The following is a 12,743-nucleotide window of genomic DNA, read 5'->3' as shown; positions in this document are numbered from 1 at the left end:
CATTATCAGCCTTCGAGGAGACTGATTGCCCGCATTGTGAGAAGCTTTTGCTTCGCATTCTCCGCTCTTGCTTGTCACTCTCTGATGAGAAGAGCGGCGAGCCTAGCGCTCCTCAGGGTGCAGGACCCGCTTCTGCCGAGGCAGAACGGAGAATGCATTCCTAGGGTTCGCAAATGGATCTCTCAGCAGGGTTGGAGACCGGTCCGAGGGCTCTTTCTCCTCCCTTACCTGGGAGATCCATAGCTCAAACTCCGATGTCGGAAGCCCGCCCCGCGGCTTCTTCCGCCCGGGGGGAGAGCTCATTGCTTCGTTGCTCTAGCTCCGAGGAGTTAGATGTAACGGGCAGTGAAGGTGACACAATCACGGGGGAAGAGGATTCGCCATCTCTTTCCCCAGCATATGAGGAGCTGGTTGATGTATTAACACGAGCTGTAGATAAGTTACATATATCTTGGCCATCTGATAAACAGAGCGCTCGTCCTAAAAGCAAATTAGACGAGCGTTTTCTGTCTTTTAAAACATCTCCTACATCACGGGGTCTCCCTTGTTTCCCTGATCTTCACAGTGAGCTCTCTAGATTGTGGAATAAGCCATATTCATCACGTCTTTGGTTATGAATGGTTATGAAGCGATGCCCCGGGCGGAACAGATGCTCGCGAGCTATCTTTCCCCTGGTTCAGCGTCATCTATTAAGAACCCGACTTTGCCCACGAAGCCTTTAAAGATCACATCTAATTTAGTGGGTAAAGCTTACACAGCAGCAGGTCAGGCTGGAGCTTGCCTTCACTCGATGGCTTTGCTTCAGGCTTATCAGGCTGAGCTGCTGGGGGAGTTAGATAACAGTGAGGGAGTCAGCCGTGACGAAATTCGCGAACTTCGTCGGGCTACGGATTTATCTCTCAGGGCGACTAAAGAAACAGCACGTGCTATTGGTAGATCTATGGCTGCTGTGGTTTCTACAGAAAGACACCTTTGGCTTAATCTTTCAGATATTAAAGATGGAGATAGATCTTTTCTTTTAGACGCTCCCATTTCTCATGAAGGTCTGTTTGGTGATGCTGTGAATGAAGTGGTTGAAAGATTTCAAGAAAATAAAAAGCAATCTGAAGCTTTTAAAAGTTTTCTCCCTCGCCGATCTAATCCTGATGCTGCTGGGCGTGCAAGGCAGCCCCAGCCTTCATGCTCCTCATATCGTGTTTTTCAAAAAGAGAGTGTTGCGTCTCGCGCTCCTCCTTAAAAATCACGGGGACCGAGCCAGCACTCACAGCCAAAGCAATCTAAGCAGAAGCCGGATCTGAGGACTGTTCTTCTCGCTAAGAAAGCTTCGGCTCAGAAGAAAAGTCCTGACGCCACATGGGTCAGACCTGTGAGGGCAGCCCCAATCGAGACGGTGCGGTGTACACCTCAGTATACGGTGCCTGTCCGGTCTCGGTGCTCTCACTGGGCCGTCCTGCCAACCCCGCCACCCTTGGTGCCTCGGGGCGCAGCGGTCTCCAGCGGGTCTCTGGCGCTGTGTCTCTCAGACGCTGCGTCGGGCTCGCTCCCTCTGAGGGGGGTTCAAGAGCAGTTAGCTCGGGTGGTTCCTGCGTTTCGGCTTCAGGTCCCCGCACTAGCTGTTCAAATTACACCAGAGGCCAGCCTCGAGATGCTGACACTCAAACAGATCGTGACTCAAATCAGATCCGAGGACTGGTTCGTCACGATAGACCTAAAAGATGCGTACTTCCATATCTCCATCCTCCCTCAGCACAGGAAGTTCCTAAGGTTTTCTTTCAGGGACAAAGAATACCAGTATCGGGTACTTCCCTTCGGTCTAGCTCTCTCACCCCGCACATTCACGAAATGCGTAGATGCAGCTCTGGCCCCGCTCAGGCTGCAGGGCATACGTATTCTGAATTACTTGGACGACTGGTTGATTTTAGCGGAATCAAAACAGTTGGCGGTTCGGCATCAAGATGTCGTCCTCGCTCATATGCAGAAGTTGGGTTTGAGGCTCAATACCAAGAAGAGTGTGCTATCTCCATTACAGAGGACCACTTTTCTTGGGGTGGTATGGGATTCGGTCACGATGCGAGCCGCTCTTTCGCCCGTTCGTGTAGCCAACATCCTCACAGCCACATCAGAGCTAAAGCTAGGCCAGTCACGCACTGTAAAACAGATCGAGAGATTGTTGGGTCTCATGGCAGCAGCGTCCAATGTGATCCCCTTTGGCCTGCTGGGCATGAGACCTTTACAGTGGTGGCTCAGGACCAGAGGGTTCTCCCCGAGGGGAAACCCACTTCGTACGATCAAGATCACGCGGCGGTGTCTCCGCGCCTTGGTCATATGGAGAGAACACTGGTTCCTGTCCCAGGGTCCGGTATTGGGAGCTCTTTGTCATCGGGTTACCATCTCGACAGATGCTTCCCTTACCGGCTGGGGAGCGGTAATGGAAGGCCGCTCAGCTCAGGGTCTGTGGGAGAGCCATCATCACTCTTGGCACATCAACTGCCTGGAGATGATGGCGGGCTTCAAAGCGTTGAGGCACTTCCTGCCAGACCTGAGGGACCATCATGTGCTGGTCCGCACAGACAATACATCGGTGGTCTCTTACATCAACCGTCAGGGGGGTCTGCGCTCGCGCCCACTCTGCAAATTAGCGCACCAGATCCTCCTGTGGTCCCTGGGGAAATTACGCTCTCTGAGGGCAATGTATATACCAGGGACTCAGAATATTGGAGCAGACACCCTGTCGAGGCAGGTGCTGAGATCAGGGGAATGGAGGCTTCACCCCGAGGTGGTGGAGCTCATATGGGAATCTTATGGCCAAGCAGAAGTGGATCTGTTTGCGTCTCAGTACACGACGCACTGTCCACTATGGTTCTCCCTTACTCATCCAGCCCCCCTGGGGTTGGACGCTATGGTACAGACGTGGCCGAGGCTACGTCTGTACGCCTTTCCCCCTGTTGCTCTGCTCCCAGGAGTTCTGGAGAGAGTCCGCCAGGATGGAGTAAGTCTACTTCTCATAGCTCCACACTGGCCGAGTCGAATCTGGTTTGCGGACCTGATTCATCTCCTCGACGGTCCTCCCTTGGAGATCCCGATCAGGAAAGACCTTCTATCTCAGGCCGGGGGCACTATATTTCACCCCCGGCCAGAGATTTGGAAGCTTTGGGTGTGGCCTCTGAGGGGGCGCAACTCATAGAGAGTGGTCTCTCAACTGAGGTTGTGGAGACCATTCTTAGCTCCAGAGCTCCAGCTACGAGGAAACTTTATAGACTCAAATGGAATGTTTTTTTTCTTCTTGGTGTTACCAACATCAGTGTGACCCCGTCCACTGCTCTGTTGGCTCAGTTCTTGAGTTTTTACAAGACCGCTTCACTTCTGGTCTATGTCCATCCACCTTAAAAGTTTACGTGGCGGCCATTTCGGCTTTCCACGCCCCAGTGGGTGGTGCATCTCTGGGTCGTGACCCTCTTATCTCTCGTTTCCTTCGTGGCACCTTGAGGCTGAGACCTGCAACTCGTACTAGAGTGCCGGCCTGGGACCTGGCTATAGTTTTAGAAGGCCTATCTAGGGCTCCTTTTGAACCCCTAGATTCTGTCTCTGAGAAGTTTCTTTCGTTTAAGACTACTTTTCTCCTTGCTATTTCGTCCCTAAAAAGAGTCGGAGACCTTCAGGCTCTCTCGGTTTCTCCCACCTGCCTTGAATTTGCACCTGGGATGGTCAAAGCATTTCTCTACCCTAAGCAGGGATACGTCCCTAAGGTACCGACCGTTGTTCCGAGACCTATTGTTCTACAGGCTTTCTGTCCTTCCCCGTTTGCATCATCGGACCAGGAAAAGTCTAACCTCTTGTGCCCGGTGCGAGCATTGGACACTTATGTTCATCGGACTTCTTCTTTTCGGAAATCCGATCAGCTGTTTGTTTGTTTCGGGTCACCTAAGATAGGTATTCCTGCCACTAAACAGACACTTAGTAAGTGGATAGTTGGGGCTATCCTTCTTGCCTATGAGTCTTCTGACCTACCGTGTCCTTTGGGGGTCAGAGCTCATTCTACTAGGAGTATGGCGGCCTCTAGAGCCTTATTATCTGGGGCCTCTCTTCAGGATGTTTGCGATGCAAAGCGTTATCGACACATCGTCTCGTTCCCTTATCGGGGAACCGAGGTTACAGACGTAACCGAGACGTTTTTTTATCTATTCATTTTGACTAAAATAATAATAACTTTTTATGTTATTTTTTAATTATGATTATTATTAAATAAAATATTAAAATAAAAACTAATACTAATGTAATAATACTACTGTTTCAAAGGAAATGTGAATGTAATATTTATATTTATAATAGATATCAGTTCTTGATAACAACATTAGATTTGACCTATAAAGCTTTCTGATCTTAAAGACTGTAAAACAATCTGATATCTGGGATATTTTTACTGTAGCTTTTACAACTAACAACATGTTAAATAAAGAAAAGATTCCAAGATTGGCGAAACACACTTTCACAAACTCTCAGCTGACAGCATCATTATAACATAACTGCTGCTTTCTGCACATACCATTCAGATGATTGCAAAGATAGTCAGGGATTCGCTCTTTCAAACCCTGTGATACTGTAAACAACAACACTGAAATGATATCTCAGAAGCTCAGAGTCACACTGAAGGCATCAAGGGCTATTTGACCAAGAAGGAGAGTGATGGGGTGCTGCGCCAGATGACCTGGCCTCCACAGTCACCGGACCTGAACCCAAAAGAGATGGTTTAGGGGTGAGCTGGACCGCAGACCAACAAGTGCTAAGCATCTCTCGGGGAACTCCTTCAAGACTGTTGGAAGACCATTTCAGGTGACTACCTCTTGAAGCTCATCAAGAGAATGCCAAGAGTGTGCAAAGCAATAATCAAAGCAAAAGGTGGCTACTTTGAAGAACCTAGAATATGACATATTTTCAGTTGTTTCACACTTTTTTGTTATGTATTGTGAGCCGTGTCCCGGGCACCTATCAGCGTCGCCCTGGCAATGGAGGAGATCCACCTGCACACAATCACCACAGGCTGATCGGTCCCAGTTGAAGACGCTCAAAGGGCGACTACAAAAGCTGCACCCGGAAAGACACGGGTGAGAAAGCTCTCCAGAAGATCGCCAGCTAATGTTGTGTCTCTTATCTCTCCAGAAAGCGAGTGACCGACCAGCCCGCCACCTGAGCACCGGACCCCGATCCCCCTTGTACTCAGCCGGCCGGCAAACAGGATCACGCAGCACCGGACACTTCTGGCACCTTCACGTTCTCAACCACTAATAAATACACCCTCCGGGGCTTTAAACTTTCACTACAGCCTGCCGTGTGATTCTTCAGCCCGCGACACTGGTGGAGAATGCGGGCAAACTGCTGAAGAATCACCGGCATCACCACTCTAGTTACTCACCGGTTTGTTTGTTTTTTTTTGTGTTCCTTTCTCTGTGTTTCGTCAGGCGGTGACTCCTCCCCCAGCGCTGCCCAAGTGGCCGAATGCATCGTCGTGGACCGGTATCTGCATGCTCTACCACGCCCCCTTCGGCAGGCAGCCGGAATGAGGAACACGCGGACCGTAGGAGATCTCGTCGAGGCAGTCGAGCTAGCGTAATCGACGTTGCGACGAGAGGCTGGGGAGCGAGCACCGCCGTTTCCCTGGAGGGTGTACCAGGAGCGACGCACGCCAGAGGGCGCCCAGCGCGCAGTCAGCAGGTCGGCGGTTCCCGGCATACAGGATGAGCCAATGCCCACTGAGCCACCGCCCTCACCCACTCGCCCCTGGCTGGCAGGCTGTGCAGTTCATCTGGAACCACCGCGAGGGGCACCCCAGACCGAGGTTTTCATCAACGGACGACCATTTACGGCTTTGTTAGACTCCGGGAGCGCCGTAAGCCTGCCCCCCCCCACCCCCCCCCACCCAAAGTTCTAACCTTTTTTATGATGTCTTCCAACAGGTTAGGGGTGGGGGAAAGTTTGTGGAGGAGCAGCTCGGGGATGATCGGCTAAAATACTGCTGGAAGCATGTGAGGGTGGTTGAGGGAAAAGAGGTCCAACCACCACCGCACCCAAGCCCACACTTCGTGGTCCAGAATGGCCTGCTGTACTGTGTCGCACAGCGGAGAGGGGAGGAGGTGAAACTGCTGGTAGTCCCACACACAAGAACACAGATGGTCATTGAGCTCGCCCATTCCCATCCGATGGCTGGCCAACTGGGGGCGCAGAATACTACCCAGCGGATCCGAGACAGATTCCACTGGCCTGGCATGGAGGCGGAGATCAAGCGATTCTGTCAGGCTTGTCCGGACTGCCAACGGACGTCGCCACATACTCCTCCCCCAACTCCGCTAATTCCGCTGCCCATCATCAAGGTGCCCTTTGAGCGAATAGGGAGGGATCTAGTAGGGCCGCTGCCAAAGTCCGCCCGGGGGCACGAGCATATACTGGTCATCGTGGACTATGCGACCCAGTACCCTGAAGCCATCCCATTGCGTAAGGCTACCTCCAAGCCCATCGCCCAGGAGCTATTCCTGCTGTGTAGCCGGGTCGGCATTCCCCGAGAGATATTGACCGACCAGGGCACCCCCTTCATGTCCCGGATGATGGCTGACCTCTGCAGCCTCCTTAAGGTGAAGCAGCTTCGTACCACCGTCTACCACCCTCAGACCGATGGGCTGGTCGAAAGATTCAACCAGACGTTGAAGCGGATGCTCCGTCGTGTGGCTGCGGACGACCGATGGGATTGGGACCAAATGCTGGCGTACGTCCTCTTCGGCATCCGGGAAGTCCCCCAGGCCTCCACCGGATTCACCCTGTTCGAACTGCTGTTTGAGCGGCAGCCCCGTGGGAGCCTGGGGCCTGGGAGCAGCAGCCGACCACCCATCGGACCACGATCGAGCACGTGAGGGAAATGAGGGAAAGGACCGACCGCGTCATGCCCCTCGTCCGGGAACACCTGACAGCAGCCCAGGAAGCTCAACGTAGGCGGTACGACCGGGCGGCCCAACCACGGGAGTTCCAGCCAGTGGATTACGTGTTGGTCCTCGTCCCCACGGCAGCATGTAAATTCCTCGCTAAATGGCAAGGCCCGTATATCGTCACGGAAAAAGTGGGGCCTGTGACCTACAGAGTACGCCAGCCTGGATGAAGGAAGGAAAGTCAACTATACCACATCAACCTCCTGAAGCGCTGGGAGGGAACGAGGACTCAGGTTACCGCGCTCGGCGCCACCTCTCACCGCGGGCTGATCGGTCCCAGCTGAAGACGCTCAAAGGGCGACTACAAAAGCTGCACCCAGGAAGACACGGGTGAGAAAGCTCTCCAGAAGATCGCCAGCTAATGTTGTATCTCTTATCTCTCCAGAAAGTGAGTGACCGACCAGCCCGCCACCTGAGCACCGGACCCTGATTCCCCTTGCACTCAGCCGGCCGGCAAACAGGATCACGCAGCACCGAGGACGAGCACCGGACACTTCTGGCACCTTCACGTTCACAACCACTAATAAATACACCCTCCGGGGCTTTAAACTTTCACTACAGCCTGCCGTGTGATTCTTCAGCCCGCGACAGTATATAATTCCATATATAATTCCACATGTGTTAATTCATAGTTTTGATGCCTTCAGTGTGAATCGACAATTGTCATAGTCATGAAAATAAAGTAAAACTCTTTGAATGAGAAGGTGTGTCCAAACTTTTGGTCTGTACTATATATATATATACGCCGTGTAAACGGGTGCGGTTCCCATCCAGATCGCGGGTCCGGCAGCTCACATCTCTGGTGGCGCGGGAGACCCCCACCCTTCCTGGACCCACGAGGACACCAGTGTGCATGCACGGGGAAAAGGAGAGGCGCGTTGGGATTTTAAACAGCGGCGGTGATGAGGCTCCATTTCCTTCCGGTGTGCACCATCACACGCCGCCAGCCCTGCCTTGTCCAGCGCCCCTCCTCTCACACACCCACTCCAGTCGGTGGCTCCTGGTGGCTCCCGATCAGGGAGGAGGCAGCTGACTTGTCCAAATATATATTAGTGGTGGGCCGTTATCCGTGTTAACATGCTGCGTTAATGTGAGACTCTTATCGGGCGATAAAAAAAATATCGCCGTTAATCTATTCTCAAAGTTGGGTTGGGAGCTGGGTCTATACTACGCGAGCTATGATGACTTTCATCTTGATATTTTAGCGTAGATGTATACCTAGCCGAATCTGTAGGGGGCGAGAACGAGTCTTCGAACCTGTGTTTATGCCTACTGTGAAATTACCACATCAAACATGACGTGCTAACATGGATGCAGCTAAGATGCCATCAGGTTTGCTTCAGGGAATTTTTTTTTTTTTTTTAAGAAGCTTCCCAATGGAAACCTCGACAAGACGCATGCCTGTTTCACACATAATCCGTCTGCAGTGCATATGCAGTCCGTGTGCGTTTCGTATGTGGTACAGAAGCAGCACGGACTCATACTCATTGTGCTTTCACACAGGACACGTTTGCAGTCTGCTACTCTGTACCTGAGCGATTGCTGCACTGCAATGCTCCTGGAACGCACTGACGGACCGCAATCGCGTGAATGCTGGAATCCGTTAACATGGGTGTATAAAAAAAATATGCAACGCATACGCACTGCAGACGGATTATGTGTGAAACAGGCGTAAGGTTGTTTGCACCTTGTGCAATGCGGAATTAGTTTACAGCTTTCTCAAACAGTTTGTGATGCATTTTGGAAACAGGAGCATGAGCAACATGAGCCCTGGTCTAATGCACCACCTGTCTTGAGAAATCCATTCTCAAAAATATATATATATATATATATATATATCGTACTCTTCAGCGGCGGGCGAGGTTTACAATGCCAGACATTTCAGAAAAAGCAAGGACAGTATTGATGGACTTTAACAGCCAGTCATCCGGATTAAATGACAGAACTGATTATGGTTAATAATTAAATAAATTGATGACTCAAAATAATTCTCCATCACAGCAGGTGTATGTAACCTAGGTAAGGACTGTAAAACATATAAGAGCGTCATGTTAACGAAAGCTCATAAAGTCATAACTTAAGTCAGGTAAGATGACGTGATCACGGGGCTGTTGCCTTCATTGTGCTCTCGCTGATCGTGATGCTGTGATTGACAGCTGGATTTCATCATGTTTGAGCCGCAGTCCCATCACTTAGGACAGACGTATAGTTAAATGTGAGTATAAAACTCTTTGGAGAGATAAAAGCAATCAAGATGTGTTCCTCATCTACAAACATCAGTGTGCATTAGTGTGTCAGATTGATGCTCTTATCTTATTTGTTAGGATTAATAAAAGGGTTTTCTTAAGGGTATTGCGATTAGAATATGAACCAAGAGTTTTTACTCACCTGAATACCAGATACAGAGGAACTTTTGAAACTGGTGAGGTCCGGTTACACAGATGATAGAATTTTATCAAAAATATTTTCTGCCTCACTGAAGAGACAGAAGCAACAGTTTGTCACAAAGTTCACACAAGCAAGAAGATCCAAAAGCAGTGTTTTATTAGGGTAATCCAGAATCATAAATCAGCCAGGCAAAGGTCAAAATCCAGAAAAGCAGTCCAAAACAAGAAACACGACAAAAACCAGGGAACACGAAAATACCAGGTGAGATTAACCAAGGACTCCATGACAATGACAGAAACAAACAGCGTATATATAGACAGGTTCAAACAAAGTGAGTGGGAACAGATGTGTGCAATGAAGTGATTAGTCCAGATAAAGGCTTGTGAGAAATGCAGTACTGAAGTGGGGTGAGGATATGGGGAAATGAGACCTCTAGTGGACACCCAGGGATACACAGACCAGACACTGTGACATTACCCACCCCCCGTCTAAGGAGCAGCTTCCAGATGCTCCTCTGAAAACACAAAAAAACAAAAACAAAGATACCAGGAGGGAGGTGGAATGGTGGAAGATCAGGGGGAGGGACAGAGTGCCAGGTCCATAGAGGGGAACAGGGACCAGAGGTGATGGCTTAGCAGGTAGCCAGAGTGGATCAGACAGTTCAGGGGGCCAGGGCAGATCAGAAAGTTCAGTGGCCCAGGGCAGTGCTGACAGAGCAGGAATCCAGGGTGGAGCAGGTGGAACTGGAACCCACCGGGGTGGCACAGGCGGAACTGGAGCCCACCGGGGTGGCGCAGGTGGAACTGGAGCCCACCACAGCTGAGCAGATGGGACCGAAGCCCACCAGGGTGGAGCAGAGGACCTCTACAGCCGAGCAGACGAGACAGAAGCCCATCAGGGCGGAGCAGAGGACCACCACAGCCAAACAGACGAGAAAGAAGCCACCCCCGGCGGAGCAGAGAACCACCACAGCAGAGTCGATGGCCCAGGAGAGCAAGTCTGGTCAGGTAGGACTAAAATAAAGAACACGAACAGATTAATGGCGGCCTCAGTGGCCATGATGAGATGGTAGATGGCCTCCATGGCCATAACAGGACAGGCAATGAGTTCATAAGCGGTCTCCATAGCCATGACGAGAGGGTAGATGGCCTACGATGGTTCTGCAGCAGTTGCCGCCACCTCTGGAGGTTCAGACAACCCACCTCACTCCCCCTTTGACGGAGGGTGGTTAAATTCAAGAGTCTCCCCCACCGCTCCTCCATGGTGACTAGGGGACGGATTCGAAATCCCACACTGCTGGAACTGGGCATGATGGAGTCCTTCTGCCACAAGTGCACACAAACAAGAAGATCCAAAAGCAGTCTTTTATTAGGGCAATCCAGAATCATAAATCAGGATGATTTAATACCGGTGACATTAACCAAGGACTCCATGACAATGACAGAAACAAACAGGGTATATATAGACAGGTGCAAACAATGTGAGTGGGAACAGCTGTGTGCAATTAAGTGATTAGTCCAGATAAAGGCTTGTGAGAAATGCAGTTCTGAAGTGGGGCGAGGATATTGGGAAGTGAGACCTCTAGTGGACACCCAGGGATACACAGAACAGACACTGTGACACAGTTTCCCCAGCATTCACCTTGTTCGTTCTGTGTTTGTCCCTCACCAGTGTCCCATTGACACTCGTAAGGTTTTGTCAGAGAACGGTGTGATAATCGGCGATATGTCCATGCTGCCTGTGTTCCTGCACCGACCCCTGTTTGAGATCCACTCGCTTGTGGAGAAACTCAAGTACCGCGATGCTCTGGCTACCAAGAGCTTCCAAATCCACAGCCCACCTGCTAAACCCAACTGCACCGCCTGGTTAGGAGGTGAGCAAATAAAGGCATGACCGAGGCTTTGAGACTCCTGTCCTCTGCATAGGATAAGAAGAGTTTTTTTAAAGCAGTAGTGACAATGAAGATTTGCTGAAAATGTGCTCACCCTCTGCCCATCCAAGATTAGGATGAGTTTGTTTCTTCATCAGGTTTGTAGAAATGTAGCATTGCATCAGTGTCTCAGCGATGGATGCCCTGCATGAATGGGTGCCGACAGAATGAGAGTAAAAACATCACAATAATCCACAGAGATAAAAACATCACAATAATCCACACCACTCCAGTACATCATTTTACTTCAAACTATTGCTTCTGGCTAAAATAGGAGTCATAATCCCAGTTAAAGGTGCCATAGAATGCATTGATACAATATTTTAAATGATATCTACATAAAAGGTATGTGGCTTAGGTAAGGGCAAAAATTCTCCAGAAATGGTTTTACATGTCCATTTACAAACCTAGGATTTGTTCCTAGAATTATTTGGAAGGGTCATCAATAATAATGTTGAGCTCAACTCTGGCTGTTTCACGGCACAAATCTTTTCTGTCCAGCATGAACGATGGAGAGATTAGACATCCAACCTGATATGTCTGAGGCTGTATCAGACAAAGATACAGATTTTAAGAGATTTTGAAAGAATGTTTAGCGTACGAGTGAACGAGGCTTGAGAGAGATGTCAGTGAAGATGTGGACGCAGCTTCTGTGTTGCCATTATAAGCATTTTTGCACTTGTCTTTTCCACTTTTTTGACACTTTAGAAAGTTAATAAAGTAGGACTTTGCAGTTTAGGGTCAGCGATATCTTCATTTATCTTAATTGCTAAATATTTGAAAACATTTCGGTTTCTTTTTTTATTTATTTATCAGTATTAATAGCAATATCTGGCAATATTGCATCGATGTGCAGGTCTGGCTGGCCTACAACATGGGCTGGTAATCGTTATGCAAATGTTGGGGGTGTAAACATTAATGATCCCTACTGTAACGTCACAGTCGGTGTTATGTTTGGATTCGCCTCTTGTTCAGTGGACTATTGCAGCACGAGATTTTCAATGGTGTTTGAGGCTCACGATATTTCACTATCATTTCCATGTACATAACTCTTATTTAACTATGCCGAGGTAAATACAGTTTTAAAAAATGGAATATGTTCAAATATCATTTTGCAAGCTTTTCCATGAAGTTATTAAAATTTTATCTTTGAATGTTCACTGGACGTCCAGCTTTAAAAAAAAATGTTTTTTCCTGGTTATGAGAATGTTAAGGGAACATTTTGATCATTTGCCAAACATTATGGAAACGTTACTTTTGAATGTTCTCTGAACATTGTGAAACAAGTAGTAATGTTTAAAAAGATTCTATGAATAATGTTTTTGTGCCAACGTTTTGAGAACACTATTAAAGAGCGGATAACTTTGAATGACAATAAACAAACAATTGCAATGCTAATTGACATAGCTTGCATCACGGAAAAAATAAACATTCCAAAATTGGTGTTTGCAGCT

The 12,743-nt window shown here is 49.2% G+C and overlaps 1 protein-coding gene across 1 annotated transcript in view; it reads left to right on the top strand.

The window, feature by feature from the left end:
- Nucleotides 1-12,743, top strand: part of LOC132152732 (serine/threonine-protein kinase SIK2-like) — a 364,451-nt gene that overhangs the window by 50,413 nt on the left and 301,295 nt on the right. The window lies entirely within an intron of this gene.

Source organism: Carassius carassius, chromosome 11 (genome assembly GCF_963082965.1).
Source record: "Carassius carassius chromosome 11, fCarCar2.1, whole genome shotgun sequence".
NCBI classification, from domain to species: Eukaryota; Metazoa; Chordata; class Actinopteri; order Cypriniformes; family Cyprinidae; genus Carassius; species Carassius carassius.
This window is presented reverse-complemented; position numbering and strand designations above follow the sequence as displayed.